General features: G+C 43.7%; 1 long non-coding RNA gene across 1 annotated transcript in view; it reads left to right on the top strand.

The window, feature by feature from the left end:
• Positions 1–11025, top strand: part of LOC122235086 — a 45611-nt gene extending 34586 nt beyond the window's left edge. The window contains exon 5 of the long non-coding RNA XR_006213203.1: positions 10874–11025. This is a non-coding gene — a long non-coding RNA (uncharacterized LOC122235086). The remainder of the gene's footprint in view (positions 1–10873) is intronic.
• Positions 11026–13657: the final 2632 nt, after the last annotated feature.

The following is a 13657-nucleotide window of genomic DNA, read 5'->3' as shown; positions in this document are numbered from 1 at the left end:
GCTTAGATCCTATTAACCCAATCCTTACGTTTTATATGATGGAGTGTTCCAACACAGTTCTTTTTCCAGTCACCAGTTGCATTTCTCATTTTCCCCAATGGCTATATCCTCATCTTAGAATGTTACTCTTTTTGGGGTTCACGGACTCATCTCCTCTGTGTGTGTGGATGTGTGTGTAGACCTCCCATACCGACAAGCAGTTCTCAGGCTCTAGCAGGCTGTCCAAGAATTCAGCTCAATTCTGAAACTACCTACCTGGAGATACCATCAGACGCCACAAGTTAAGGATTTAGTCCTAGAAGACTGCTGCCGTCCCCCTGCCAGCACACGCACACTTCAGATGCTAGTTGCAAGTCCTGATTGTTACCTGTGCTTCTGACCATCTGGCTAGAAGCTAGAGGTTTCCATGACCTTGTCTGGGGCGGGGGGGGGGGGGTTTGATTAATTTGCTAGGGTGGCTCATAGAACTTGGAGAAACCTTTTAATTACTAGATCACCAGTTTACTCAGGAATAGCCAGATGGGAGAGACGCCCAGGGGAGGGTGTGGGAAAGGGGCGTGGAGCTTCCACACCTCTCCAGGTGAGCCACTCTCCCTGTGCCCCCAGCAGTTCACCAGCGTGGGAACTCCCATTACCCTGTCCTCTTGGGATTTTATGAAAGCTTCCTTATCTAGGGATGATTGATTAGATCATTGACCAATAGGGATTGATTCCAACTCCAGCCCCTCTCCCTTCCCTGAGGTCAAGGGGGTGGGTCTGAAAGTTCCAACCTTCTAATCACATGGTTGTCCTCCTGGCCACCAGTCCCCATCCTTAAGTGAGTCACCAAGTCACCTCACTAACATAACAAAAGACACCTTTACCTCTCAGACCTTTCAAAGGTTTTAGGGCATGTGCCAGAAAAGGCAAAGGAAACCAAATATGCATTTCTTATTGTAAATCACACTATCCCAGTTTCCTTTCCCTAATAGCCTCTGTTTGATTTGGTGATAACAACAATACTCACCATTTTGTGATGATCTTGTTTAATCTCTGAAGCTACCCTTAGCTGATTTTATTAGTTTCGATAGATCAAAATGAGTGCACCAACAAGTAAGTATAGGAGGCCCCCAAATATTAGAGAACTTCCCAATGGTCACAAGTCCTTAAGACTCACAGCTGAAGTTCTGGGGACGCATGTTGGCCTGACTTTCTTACCAGCAAGCCAGTCTGTGCTGCTTATGGTTCAAATGATCTTAGAAAGCATATCCTCAGTGTAGATAATAATAATGTTAGTATTCTTTATGGACATAAACTAAGGAGACTGTTGTAAATCAACTGTCTTCTCTAAAGCTGAAAGAGTGAGGAGTTCATGGGTTTCAGAGTCAGAGTTGTGTACAAACGCTCACTCGAGGGGCGCCTGAGTGGCTCAGTCGGTTGAGCATCCAACTTCAGCTCAGGTCATGATCTCGTCGTGAGTTCAAGCATCGGCCTTGATACTATGAGCACAGAGCCCACTTCAGATCCTCTGGCCCCCTCTTCTTCTGCCCCTCCTCCGCTCATGGTCTCTTCTCAAAGAATAAATACATAAACATTCAAATGCTCACTCTATATTTTAGATATAGGATCCTACGCAAGATTCTTAGCTTTTTGGACTCAGTTTTTAATCTGTAAAATAAAGTTAATAGTGCCTATTTGGGGGACTTTAAAGGAAGGAATAAGCCAACCTATGTAAAGTTCTCAGTCAGGTGCCAGGGACAGATTCTCAGTTCCCTGAACCTGGCTGTTCAAGGACCCATTCAAGTTCTCTTTCTTAATGATGAGGGAGCCAAAGGCAAGCTGAGGGCAAAGTACAAGCAGATACCAGCACCCACCCCCCACCAGGTGGGATACCTGTGACATTGTCAGGCACTCCTGGCTGCCCAAGGACAAAGGAGAAAAACAAAAAGTTAACTGATAGAGATCACAGTCACGCAGGACATGAGTCTCCCTCAGTTTGCAACTGTCTTAATGATTTCTAAGGAAAAAAAGCAATTTTATCAATAGCCAAACTTCTAGAAACCTGTAGACTCAATTTCCTGGAGCCCTAATATCACCCTCCCCTCCATAGTGATAAGGTTTTGGGGTGATGGTGGGATTCGGAGCTGACAGACAAGAAAGAATTCTTGAAGATGTTTTTGATGCAAGATGGTGATTTTATTAAAGCATGGGGATAAGATCCATGGACAGAAAGAGCTGCCCTGGGGTTGTGAGGAAGGGCTTGTTAGTGATATACTGTGGGGCGGGCTGGGGGAGGTAAAGTCAAGAAGAAGTTTCTTAAAGGGATTTTCCATATGCTCAAGACACAAATTACTGGAGGCCTAGCAGTTGTCAGGCTAAGGTTGTTTTTCCCTCTAGTAAAGCATTAACATAAGACAGAAGGGAGTTCCTGGGGAAACGTTTTACTCTGCCTGCCTCCAGTAGTTGTCCACGGGCTGCAGATTGTAAGGATATTGAATTCTATCTGCCATTTCTTTCTTGCCTTTGTTCCCCATGGCACTATGGAGGGGAGGGTGATGTTGGGGATCAGGAAACTGAGTCTATAGGTTTCTGCAGATGAGCTATTGATAAGATTGTCTTTTTCTTGTAATTTACTAAGATATTTGTAAACTGACGGAGACTCATGTCCTGCAGGACTGTGACCTGTATCACAGTTAACCATTTGTTTTCTTTCCTTTCCTTTGTTCTTGGGCAACCAAGAGTGCCTGAGGAATGTCACACATATCCCATCTGGTGGATAGGATGCGGGGGGGGGGGGGGGGGGGGGGGGGGGGGGTGGAAATGCTAGCTTGTGCTTGCAAACTCTCAGCCTGCCTTCTCATCAATAGGATAGAAACTCTTATTTAATCAGTCCCTCCTCAACCCAGTGCAGCTCTTTCTGCCCACGGGTCCTGTCCCTGTGCTTTACCGAAACAACCTTTTTTGCACCAAAGACATCTCAAGAATTCTTTCTTGGCCATCAGCTCCAAACCTCAACATTTCCACATCATCTCTCCACAGAAAAAGTCTCCAATGTGAATGAGATTTGGTTTTCTTTCTGTCCTCTAACCGTGTAAGCCCAATGGTTTGAACTATGCCTTTGTAACACATCTTAAAATTATTTTGAATTTAACTGTTCATGCAGCAAGGAGCGAAGCAACCAGACTAGAAGATATGCCAGCCTGAGCCACAGTATCTGGAGCTAAGTACTAGTTTGGGGGGGCTGTTTGTTACGCGGTGAAAGTTCACGCATCAAGCAGAACACCGCATGTTAACGAGGAGAACAGCGCGCCTATTGCAACCTTGAGGGGTGTTCCAGAAAGCCGTCAAAGACCAAAAGCTCATCAAGAAGCTGCATGTTGAACGATATTTAAACAGAGAGCTCCACGGCCACATGTTCTCTTTGTAGTAAGCTCACTCCTTCGCCCATATTAATGCCAGAATGTAAGGAGCCAAGTTCCTTATGAGGGAGCACAGCCCTGGCAGAGGTCCAGCGCAAACACGAGAACTCGAAGTCGTTCAATGCAGTGGGGAGAAAGAAGGCACGTCTCTGAGGTGCTGGGGATACAGAATTATCTCTCCTGAGAAATTTCTCCTGTTTTTCTCTCCTGCTTCAAGCTCAAACCGTTTCCTCTAATATTTCTAGAGCACTTTATTCTCTTACGGCAGGAACTGTTGGTACCTCTGGGCAGGCCAGGCCCCCTGATGAGAGAGCATAGGGCTGGCTGAGGGCAAAGTGCAGGCTACCAGCATCCCACCCCCAGCTGGGACACGTATGATATTCCTTGGACACTCCCAGCTCCCCCCAAAACGGGAAATGGTCAGACTGATAAGAATCTCCACCAGTTTACCAGAAATCAATAGGCCAAAGTCCAGGAACTCCCTACTGTCTTAGTGTTGAAGCCTTTGCTGGAGGAACAAACAACCAGAGATTCACAATAGCTAGGCCTCCGGGTAAGTCTTTATTTATTTGTTTTATTATTGTTATTTTTTTATTTAGTATTTTTTATTCTTGAGAGAGAGAGAGAGAGAGACAGAGTGTGAGTGGGGGAGGGGCAGAGAGAGAGGGAGACACAGAATCCGAAGCAGGCTCCAGGCTCCGAGCTGTCAGCACAGAGCCCGACGCGGGGCTCAAACTCACTGACCTTGAGATCATGCCATGAGCCGAAGTCGATGCTGAACTGACTGAGCCACCCAGGTGCCCCTAGGCCTCCAGTAAGTCTTCAGCATGTGAAAGTCTCTTTGGAAATTCCCTCTTGACTTCATCTCCCCCTGACTTCATGAAAGTGTCACCCCCCACACTCACCGTGCAGCTCTTTCTGCCCTTGGTCCCTGTCCCCATGCTTTCATAAAATCACCCTTTCTCAACAAAGACTTCTTCAAGAATTCCTTCTTGGCTGTCAGTTCCAGACCCCACGAACCCCCCCCCCCCACCCATTGATGAGGCTTTGGGTGGTGGGGGGTTTTCGTGGGGTCCGGAGCTGACGGCCAAGAAAGAATTCTTGACGACTTCTTTGGTGCGAAAGAGGTGATTTTAGGAAGGCACGGGGCCACGACCTGTGGGCAGGAAGAGCTGCCCCGGGACCATGAGGAGAGACAGGTTTTATTTATACCATAGACTTGGGGGAGGTAAAGTCCGGGGGAAGTTTCCAGTGAGATTTTCACATGCTAGAGAAGATCCCCAGGATACTGGAGGCCTAGCTATTGTCCAGCTAAGGTTGTTTTTCCCTCTAGCAAAGCATTAGCAGTGAGACAGTAGGGAGTTCCTGGAGAAACGTTTTATTTACTCTGCCGGGCCTCAAGTGTTTGTCGCTGGGCTGCGGGTTATAAGCAGATTTAGTTTTATCTGCCATTTCCTCCTGCCTTGGTTTCCCACACCACCCATCACCCCAAAACTTCATCACCCCCACTGCAGGGACAGTGGGAGATGTAGCTCCTTTCAGATCCTGCCACCCCTGACTAGCCCCTTCCGCCAAGGGGCTTCCTGAATTTCATACAGGTGAGTCAAAATGACTTTAAAATAAGTTACACATCTTCGATTATTTTTTCGTCTTTTGTCTCTTCTGGGAAATAAAGCATCTCCTAACCTAAGCTCAGAATGTGGGTGCTCCCCGCATGGTCTTTGATTTTGGTGCTTAAACATCTCAGTTTTGTGGAAAAGATGCCACACAGCCGTTTCCCCCTCTTTTTTTTTTTTCCTTCTCATCTTCAAATTTAAGTGTCCGCGTCTGTGGTATTTGAAGTCACGCAATTCAGGTTCCGAAGGCAGCCGGCTCTGATCTATTTGGTCAGGGAGACATAAGCACTTTCAATCCCGAGACTCACCACTCCAGAAAATTAGACATAACTCAATACACAGAAATAACTCTGCAAGGAAAAGGGTTCTATGACTCCATCTCTGGACAGAGTGGGGCCCCCAGCCCCCATGAAGGGTTTTTGTTTTTGATTTTCCTTTGACAGATTGAATCATGGTAAAGATGACCACATCTCTCACTCGCCCAAACTGCCATTTTCAATCAAGGGTGAGAGCTGGAGGGACGAAGGAGGTAATCCCAGCATTAACTGGCTGGGATGAACTCTGTTGAAGCTAATCGTTTATTGGAATCATTGCCTAAAAATGGGCAAGGCAGCCTGCCTTTAATCCCTCATGAGATGTGTCTGTGCATCCTGTGTCTACATGTCTGTGGCAGGAAAAAGAGGACGAGGAAGAGGAAAGGCAGGAAGAGGAGGAGAGGAGAGAGAGAATATGGAATGAGGTGTTGGCAGGGAGGTTTTCCTCTTAGGCAAAGACGTTTTTCTATCCATTGCGAACTCTTCCACCTCATGGCATTTCCCAGCTAGGTGACCATATGCCAAGTTGACCTTTGAGGTTCTCAGTGAAATGTGCGCTAAGTGGGATAATTTCTGCAAGTTCTCTTTGCCCTACTGAGTGATTGATGCCCCTGCCCCAAGCGAATAGCTTGCCCTCTGTTTATGTCAGGGATATTTCAGGTTCTCAATGCATTTCTGTTGAGTGAATGATTGAAACAATGCAAAATTCAAAGGGATTGAGCTAGATGGAAATCCTTGGACTTTTGTTAAAATCACACGCTCAAATGTTGAGGTGTTGTTTGATTTTTTGCACCATTCGTTGGGGGTCGGGGTGGGGCATTGGGCTGTGACTCCATTGTTCGCTGGATGAAAATGTATACACACCATTAATATGCCCTGGCAAGACAGACAGCACTCTTTAGAAATAGGTTCCAGATGGTTACCCTGCATAGCCTGGGTATTGTTCTGCCAAGAAAGCAGGTGACAATCAACAGTTACTCAAGCACTGTTTATTTTATGAAATCATACTATACTGTATTGGATATATTGCATACAAGATCATTTTATGCAGTAGTTAATATAAGTGAACATCTATGCCCTTTAATTATTCTGTGCATGGCGTAGGTTTTGCCCTGTGGTATAAAGAATTCCCAGGTCACATTTGATAAGTTCACTATATTGAGAAATTCAATCCTCTTTTTTTTTTCAATTAAAATTTACTTTTTTACTCTATTGCACATCTGAAACTAAGTAGTGAAATTAAAATAAAAACTTAAAAAAAATTTTAATGTTTATTTATTTTTGAGACAGACAGAGACAGAATGCGAGTAGGTTAGGGGCAGAGAGAGAGGGAGACACAGAATCCAAAGCAGGCTCCAGGCTCTGAGCTGTCAGCACAGAGCCTGACGTGGGGCTCAAACCCATGAACCACGAGATCATGACCTGAGCCGAAGTCAGACGCTTAACCGACTGAGCCACCCAGACGCCCCTAAAATAAAAACTTTTAAAAAATTTACTTTTTAATTTACTTTTATAGGTAACAGGTAATATATTTACCTGGTTTAAAAGATCAAGATATCCACAAAGATATGAACACAGAAGTCTAGTTTACACACTGCCCCCAACACCTGGCCCATTCTGTTTGTTGAAGCTTTATGGAGTTATAATTGATATATTAGAACTGAACATATTTAATGTATACATTTTGATGAGTTTGGACATATGCGAACACCCACGACACCATCACCACAATCAAGGTCCTACACATATCCATCACCTCCCCGAATTCCCTTTTGTTCTTTTGTGTACCTGTGTTTGTGTGTGTGTTTATAGTAAGAATGTTTAACATGGGGTTTATCCACTTCGCATAAATATTTTATAAGATTTTATTTTGGGGCGTCTGGGTGGCTCAGTTGGTTGAGTGTCTGACTCTTGATTTTGGCTCAGGTCGTGGTCTCAGGGTTCATGAGATCGAGCCCCACATCAGACTCTGTGCTGACAGTGAAGAGTCTGCTTGGGATTCTCTCTCTTCCTCTCCCTCCCTTTATCTCTCTCTCTCTCTCTCTCTCTCTCCGAAAATAAACAAACATTAAAAATTTAAAAAAAAACAGATTTTGTTTTTTAAAAAATAACCTCTACAACCAACATGGGGCTCAAATTCACAACACAAGATCAAGAATCACATGCTCCACTGACTGAACCAGTTAGGCACCCCTCTGCTAAACACATTTTATTTTATTTTTTATTTATTTATATTTAATGTTTTATGTATTTATTTTAAGAGAGAGAGAGCCCCACACAGGCTGCATGCTGTCAGCACAGAGTCCGACGTGAGGCTGGATCTCATGAACTGGGAGATCATGACCTGAGCCGAAATCAAGAGTCAGATGCTTAAATGACTGAGCCACCCGGGCGCCCCAACTTAACATATTTTAAAGTGAACAATGCCATGCTGTTAAGGACAGCCACCATGTTGTATGGCAGATCTCTACGACGGTTTTATTTTGCTTAACTGAAACTTTATGCCTGCTGATTTGGAACTCCCCATTTTGCCCTCCTCGTGGCCCCTGGCAGCCACCCTTCTATTCTCTGCTTCTATGAGCTTGGCTGATGTAGATTTGTCCTGTAAGTGGAATCACGTGACGTTCGTCCTGTGTGACCGACTTCTTCCACTGTAGCGTGACGTCTGCTAGGATCATCCATATGGTCACACACTGGAGGATGGAGGTTGTTTCAAACCTGTGTATTGTGAACGGTGTTGCCGTGAACACGGGGGTGCAGGTGTCTCTTAGAAAGTCAGTCTTCTGTGGGCCTCTTAGACTCTTCCAAGCGCTCTGGGTGTGCCACGGCCGGGGGCTCGAATGCTTTTGACTCAGGCCATTACTCGATGTTGTTTTCACAGCGGGTAACCTTGAGAGGTAAGGTAACATTTCCTCCTGGACAAATAGCAGGCTAGTTTACACCCTGCTATAAAAGTAATAGAATTCCAAACTAAGTACTCCTTAGATGTGAAACAAACCCGCTGCATGTGTAGCATTAATCTGGCCCATAATATGCTCATCTCCCCATGGGACTTGGGGGCAAGAGGAACCAAGTCTAATGTACTGATGATACGCTGCCTGCTTTCCCATGGGTAATAAAGTCCTTCGCCTCCAACTCAGGCGTCTCGTGTCATCTGCCAACAATCATCAAATAGTAACAGGCACATGCCTGGGTGGCCCAGTCGGTTGAGCGGCCGACTTCGGCTCAGGTCATGATCTCGAGGTCTGTGAGTGCGAGCCCCGCGTTGGGCTCTGTGCTGACAGCTCGGAGCCTGGAGCCTGCTTCGGATTGTGTGTCTCCCTCTCTCTCTGCCCCTCCCCCGCTCGTGCTCTGTCTCTCTCTCTCTCTCTCTCTCTGTCAAAAATAAATAAACATAAAAAAAAAGTAACAGGCCAACTCTTTGCTTGTAAAGAGGGTGAAATAGAATCTCAAGACCAGTATTCTGTTGGTATGAAGTGATACAAGGAAACTCTCTGCAGTCTGGTTCTAAAGGCTGTAGTTCACCTTGCCCAGGGCCTTGGCGTGAACCAGGACAAAATTAGCATGCAAATTGTCAGATGTGGCTCAACTAAAATGCCGGCTACACCATTGTGAAGAGCTTAAGAGAGAGCTTGAGACTAATTGATGTCAAGTGCCTAGTAGTTCTGGCCGGGTAGACCATGATCTTTAAATATTTTTATGACTCTATTCTAATTCATTCTATCATTGTCAACCAAAGGTAGCGACTGTAAGAACTAGGTATACTAGCAGCAGCAGTTTAATCTTTATCATGCAGGAGGCCTGGATGTTTTGGGAGGGGGCCGACCAGATGAGCAGAGAAGGAAGGAAAGATGTCGATAGAGGCACGCGTTCTACTTCCTCTTCTGTCTTGGGGTGATTGATTTGACCTGGGGACAGTTCAGATTAGCCCCTTGCCCCTCAACAGGACAAACTCACTGGATGCAGTAGTCTGGAGCGGGGGCTTTAGCTTCCTCTTATTTTCTCTGCAGGTCAAACATTTTTATGGTAAAAGACGTTAAGGGATGTAGTGACAGAAATCTTGATTTTGACTTCATATTGTCACTTGCTAGGTATTGACACTAAGAAGCCACCTCACTAGATAAGCCTCTATTTTCTTAACTGTAAATGAGGAAAACCATACTCACCCATAGAATGGTTAGGATGCATGAGAAATCCTAACGTTGACACTTTCCCAGCAGACGATACATTTGTGTGGTTGTTTTCATGAGCTCTTGTCCCGCATGCTATCCTTGCTCTTCCCTCACCTCCCAAGTCCTACCAACCAGGTGCTCTCGTGGACTTCTGAATATCAGTAACTGAATTTCTTGGTTGAGGGATTTCTCCAGAAGGGATCAAGCCAGTTGCGTGACAGACCCCTAGCTGCCCTCAAGTGAGGGTGAGGAGAGTCAGTGTATATAACATCCAGTTGCTTGGCCCTGAGGTAGGGTAACCCCCAGGCATTTCATAGGGTTTCCTCGTGGGATTCCCCGTGTCCATCCAGTCGCCCACATCGACTTGAGAAATCATCTTTACTGGCTGACTCTTCTTGTCCTAACTGTCCTGTGTCCTTGTTTGCCACTTCTTCCAAATAAGCTTCTTGCCCTTGAGTCCTTGCTTTGAGGTTTACTCCCGGTAGGGCCCAAACCCTTTGGAATCATGCCTGTTATAAACATCTGTTATATTAAAGAGCAAAGGGTAGCTTCTAAACATGGGAACTGAGAGGGGCCACTGGGTGCCTCAGTCGGTGAAGCATCCAACTCCGACTTCGGCCCAGGTCATGATCTTGCGTTTCGTGAGTTTGAGCCTCACATCTGTCTCTGTGCTGACAGCTCGGGGCCTGGAGCCTGCTTCGGATTCTGTGTCTCTCTCTCTCTTTCCCTCCCCTACTCATGCACTCTCTCTGTCTCTCAAAAATGAATAAATGTTAAATATTAAAAAAATAATAACAAACATGGGAAGTAAGATCCGGGAGAGAATGTATGGCTCAGAATTCAAGTCTTTAATCTACTTTCCATGGTGTTTCTTAAGTCAAGATGTTTCCTTGATGCAAGAAGGCAATGTCATTACTAAAAAGTTTCAATCAGCTGTCTCTCCTGTTTTTATCATCCCTTTCCTTTTTGGTTTCGGCATCAGAAAATGGAAAAAGTGTGTTCCAAACGAAAGATAGGGTTCAAGTAATCATGCAGAGGTGGAGGATCCTGGTGATTTGGGAGCCTCTAAGGCTTGGAGTAGTGGAAACCAAAATGAGAATTGTTGGTGAATGTGAGATTGGAGAATTGTATTTTAAAGATTTAAAACCATCAAGAAAGCCTGTTTCCAATTAGAAATATATTAAATTGGAATGTTGTTAATGGAGCCCAAATTGTATTTCCAGTCTGCTGAATAATTCTCAATTATTTATATTATTAAAGTCCATTCCTTTGTTTATTATTTTTTTAGAGGGGGAGAGGGTGTTGTAAATGAAAGGCTGATTCAGTTCTATCATACTTTTCCAGAGTTGGTTTTTTTTTTTTTTTTTTTACAGATACTTCACACCTTGAACAAGACCTGGGAAATAGCAGCTTTTGAGTGACTCCATATGTTCTCTCTTCCCTGGCATGCTATCAACTTCTCACAAACTACAGCAAAGATGTTTCAAAGAAATAACCAGACTTCCAGTACAATTTATGATTTTTTCTTTTTCTTCCTTCCTCCATTCCTCCCTTTCTTTCTCTTTCTTTCTTTCTTTCTTTTCTTTCTTTCTTTCTTTCTTTCTTTCTTTCTTTCTTTCTTTCTTTCTTTCTTTCTTTCTTTTTCTTTTGTTCTTTTTCTTTTCTTTTCTTTTCTTTTCTTTCTCTTTGTCTTGTTTCAATTTTACTTTCTGGTCTTTGGTATAATCTTTCCTCTTCCTTCCACCCTGCCTCCCTACCTCCCTGCTTTCCTTCTTCCTTCTGCATAAATTCAATCATTTTTAGGGCTTTTGTATTTTAAGTATTTTGTTTTATTATCTTTCCTTTTCCATAATTCATGTTGCTAGGTTTCTGTTTATGATTCTGAAATTAGGGTTCTTTATCCTTTCCTCTGTCATCACCTTCCTCCACAGGGAGCCCCTATATCTCTGGTCTTGTGCAAAGTGTGAAGCACCTGTCAGTTTGGGCTTAAACAACATTATGTCACCCATGAGAAAGTTCACCTGCAAGAAGGACTCCAGACAAATTATGTTCAGGCACCAAAAACATACTCTATCTGTGAGCTCAAGAACTTCAGCACGAGGTGAGTCTCCCTGTGGTCACCATGAAAGGGGCACACCTCCTTGTTCATGGCCAGAGGAAGAGACCAAGTCCACACCTCCATTTCCTTGTTCATGAACTTCTTGGCTTTCTTTATCTCATTTTCTACTCTCCATGTGATTTTGACTTTCCTCACTGTCTTTATTTTATTTACATCCTATTTCACTTTTCCTATTTCCATTTTGTTCCTATGGCTTTTTTCTTTCATGTTGTTTATTTTACTTTCGCTTTTATGACTTTCGATCACTGTGCTTTTGTTTCTTTGTTCATTTTTTAAAATATTTTTCCCTTTCCTTCCTTCCTTAATTATTTTCCATTGTATTGTTTTGTTTTGTTTTTTGAATTTTGTTTTCTCAATTCATTTTCTTTCCTTTTGATTTTGGGGATTCCTTTCTCATCCTCTCTCCCTCATTTCCACTGTCTCCGTCTTCCCTCATTTTTGCCTTTACTCACCAGCCCTGATCCCTCCTTTCTTTTCTTTTTTCCCTCTTCCTATTATTTGTTAGTTCAAATTGTCTAGTCTTAACTTTCTTCCTACCCTACTTTTCCTTTATCTTCTATTTTGGATTAGTTTCTGTAGGTTCCTCTTTTCCTTTAATTATCATTGATTAGTTTACCATTTTTAATTTTTTAAAGAACTTATGTACTTCTTTTTTCCTCATTCATTTTTAATTTTTCTGTATTGATACTTTTTAACATTACTTTTCTAACTTAAAAACAATCTGTATTTCCTACCTTTGTACATTCTTATTTTTTTACTCTATATAATATAGTTATTTATCTTCTATTATCTTATTCTTTATTCTCGTTCTCTGTTTTTACCAATTTTGCATTTTAATGTACTCATTGTGGAGAACAAGGGGTCATCTGCAGACACCCAGACCACAGACTGCACGGGCTAGAACAGGAGCTCTGCATCTCTTGGGCACAAAGGTGCCCCAGGGGAAGAAGAGGAACAGGTATGCACTGGCCATCCTCTCTCCTTAGTCAAGATGGGGCCAGGGCAGGACAGTTCCTTGGCCCCCGGACTCGGGTTCTTCCCACTTAGCACACCGACCTCTATGTGAATGTTTATGGGAAAGAAGGCATTTCGCCTGTGCTAAATAAACGTATCCAATTTACTGCTGCTGCTAGAAACAGACAGAAAACAAAAGGAAGAAAGTCCTATATCAGAAGACAGAGTGTTTTACTTCGCACTGAACCTGAGTTGCCTCAGGCATTTATCCCTGGGACAGGCCTACGTGCACACCAAGGGTGCATGAATGATTCTCATACCCATTTGCGAGAGCTGGCCGTCTGGGGTGAAGGACAGAAAGCTTAAAAGTCTGACACTGAAAAACAGAGAAAACCTCAGGAGAAGCCCAAGACAGAACACAGGAGCTGAAGACCATCCCCTGCCCTGTCTCAAGGGTGTGAGATGCAGGCTGGTTCCTTTTTAGTCATGGCTGCTTTCGTGTAGGATGGCTTAAGAGTTTACATAAAACATCAAAACACTTTATATTCCATTTATGAACGTAGCTTAGCACCCCTGTCTACTTTAACACATATTTCTCGAGGTCAGACTATGCAGAATACAGTAGCAATAAAGGGGAACAAAGACAATCAAACAAACAGACACACAGAAAAGTCCCTGTCTTCATAGAGTTATATTCTAGTTTGGGGATGACAGAACATAAACAAATAATTGTATACTATATATAGTCACAGGGTAAACTTACATAAAATTGTAATTTTGTAATTGTAAGTGTAATTTCATAATTACTTATTTAAATAAAAATTAAATTACTTATTTAAATAAAAATATTTATTTTTGAGAGAGAGAGGAGGAGAGGGGCAAAGAGAGAGGGAAAGGAGACAATCCCAAGCAGGCTCTGCACTGTCAGCACAGACCCTGATGCGGGGCTTGAACTCACAAACCATGGGATCATGACCTGAGTGGACATCAAGAGTCAAACACTCAACCGACTGAGCCACCCAGGCGCCCTGTAATTTTGTAACTGAGCACTGTGCTGTCACGATGACAATGAGGTGGAGGGAGA

This window comes from Panthera tigris, chromosome F2, assembly GCF_018350195.1.
Source record: "Panthera tigris isolate Pti1 chromosome F2, P.tigris_Pti1_mat1.1, whole genome shotgun sequence".
NCBI classification, from domain to species: domain Eukaryota; kingdom Metazoa; phylum Chordata; class Mammalia; order Carnivora; family Felidae; genus Panthera; species Panthera tigris.
Note: the sequence above shows the minus strand (reverse complement) of the source record. Positions and strands in the feature narration are given on the sequence as shown.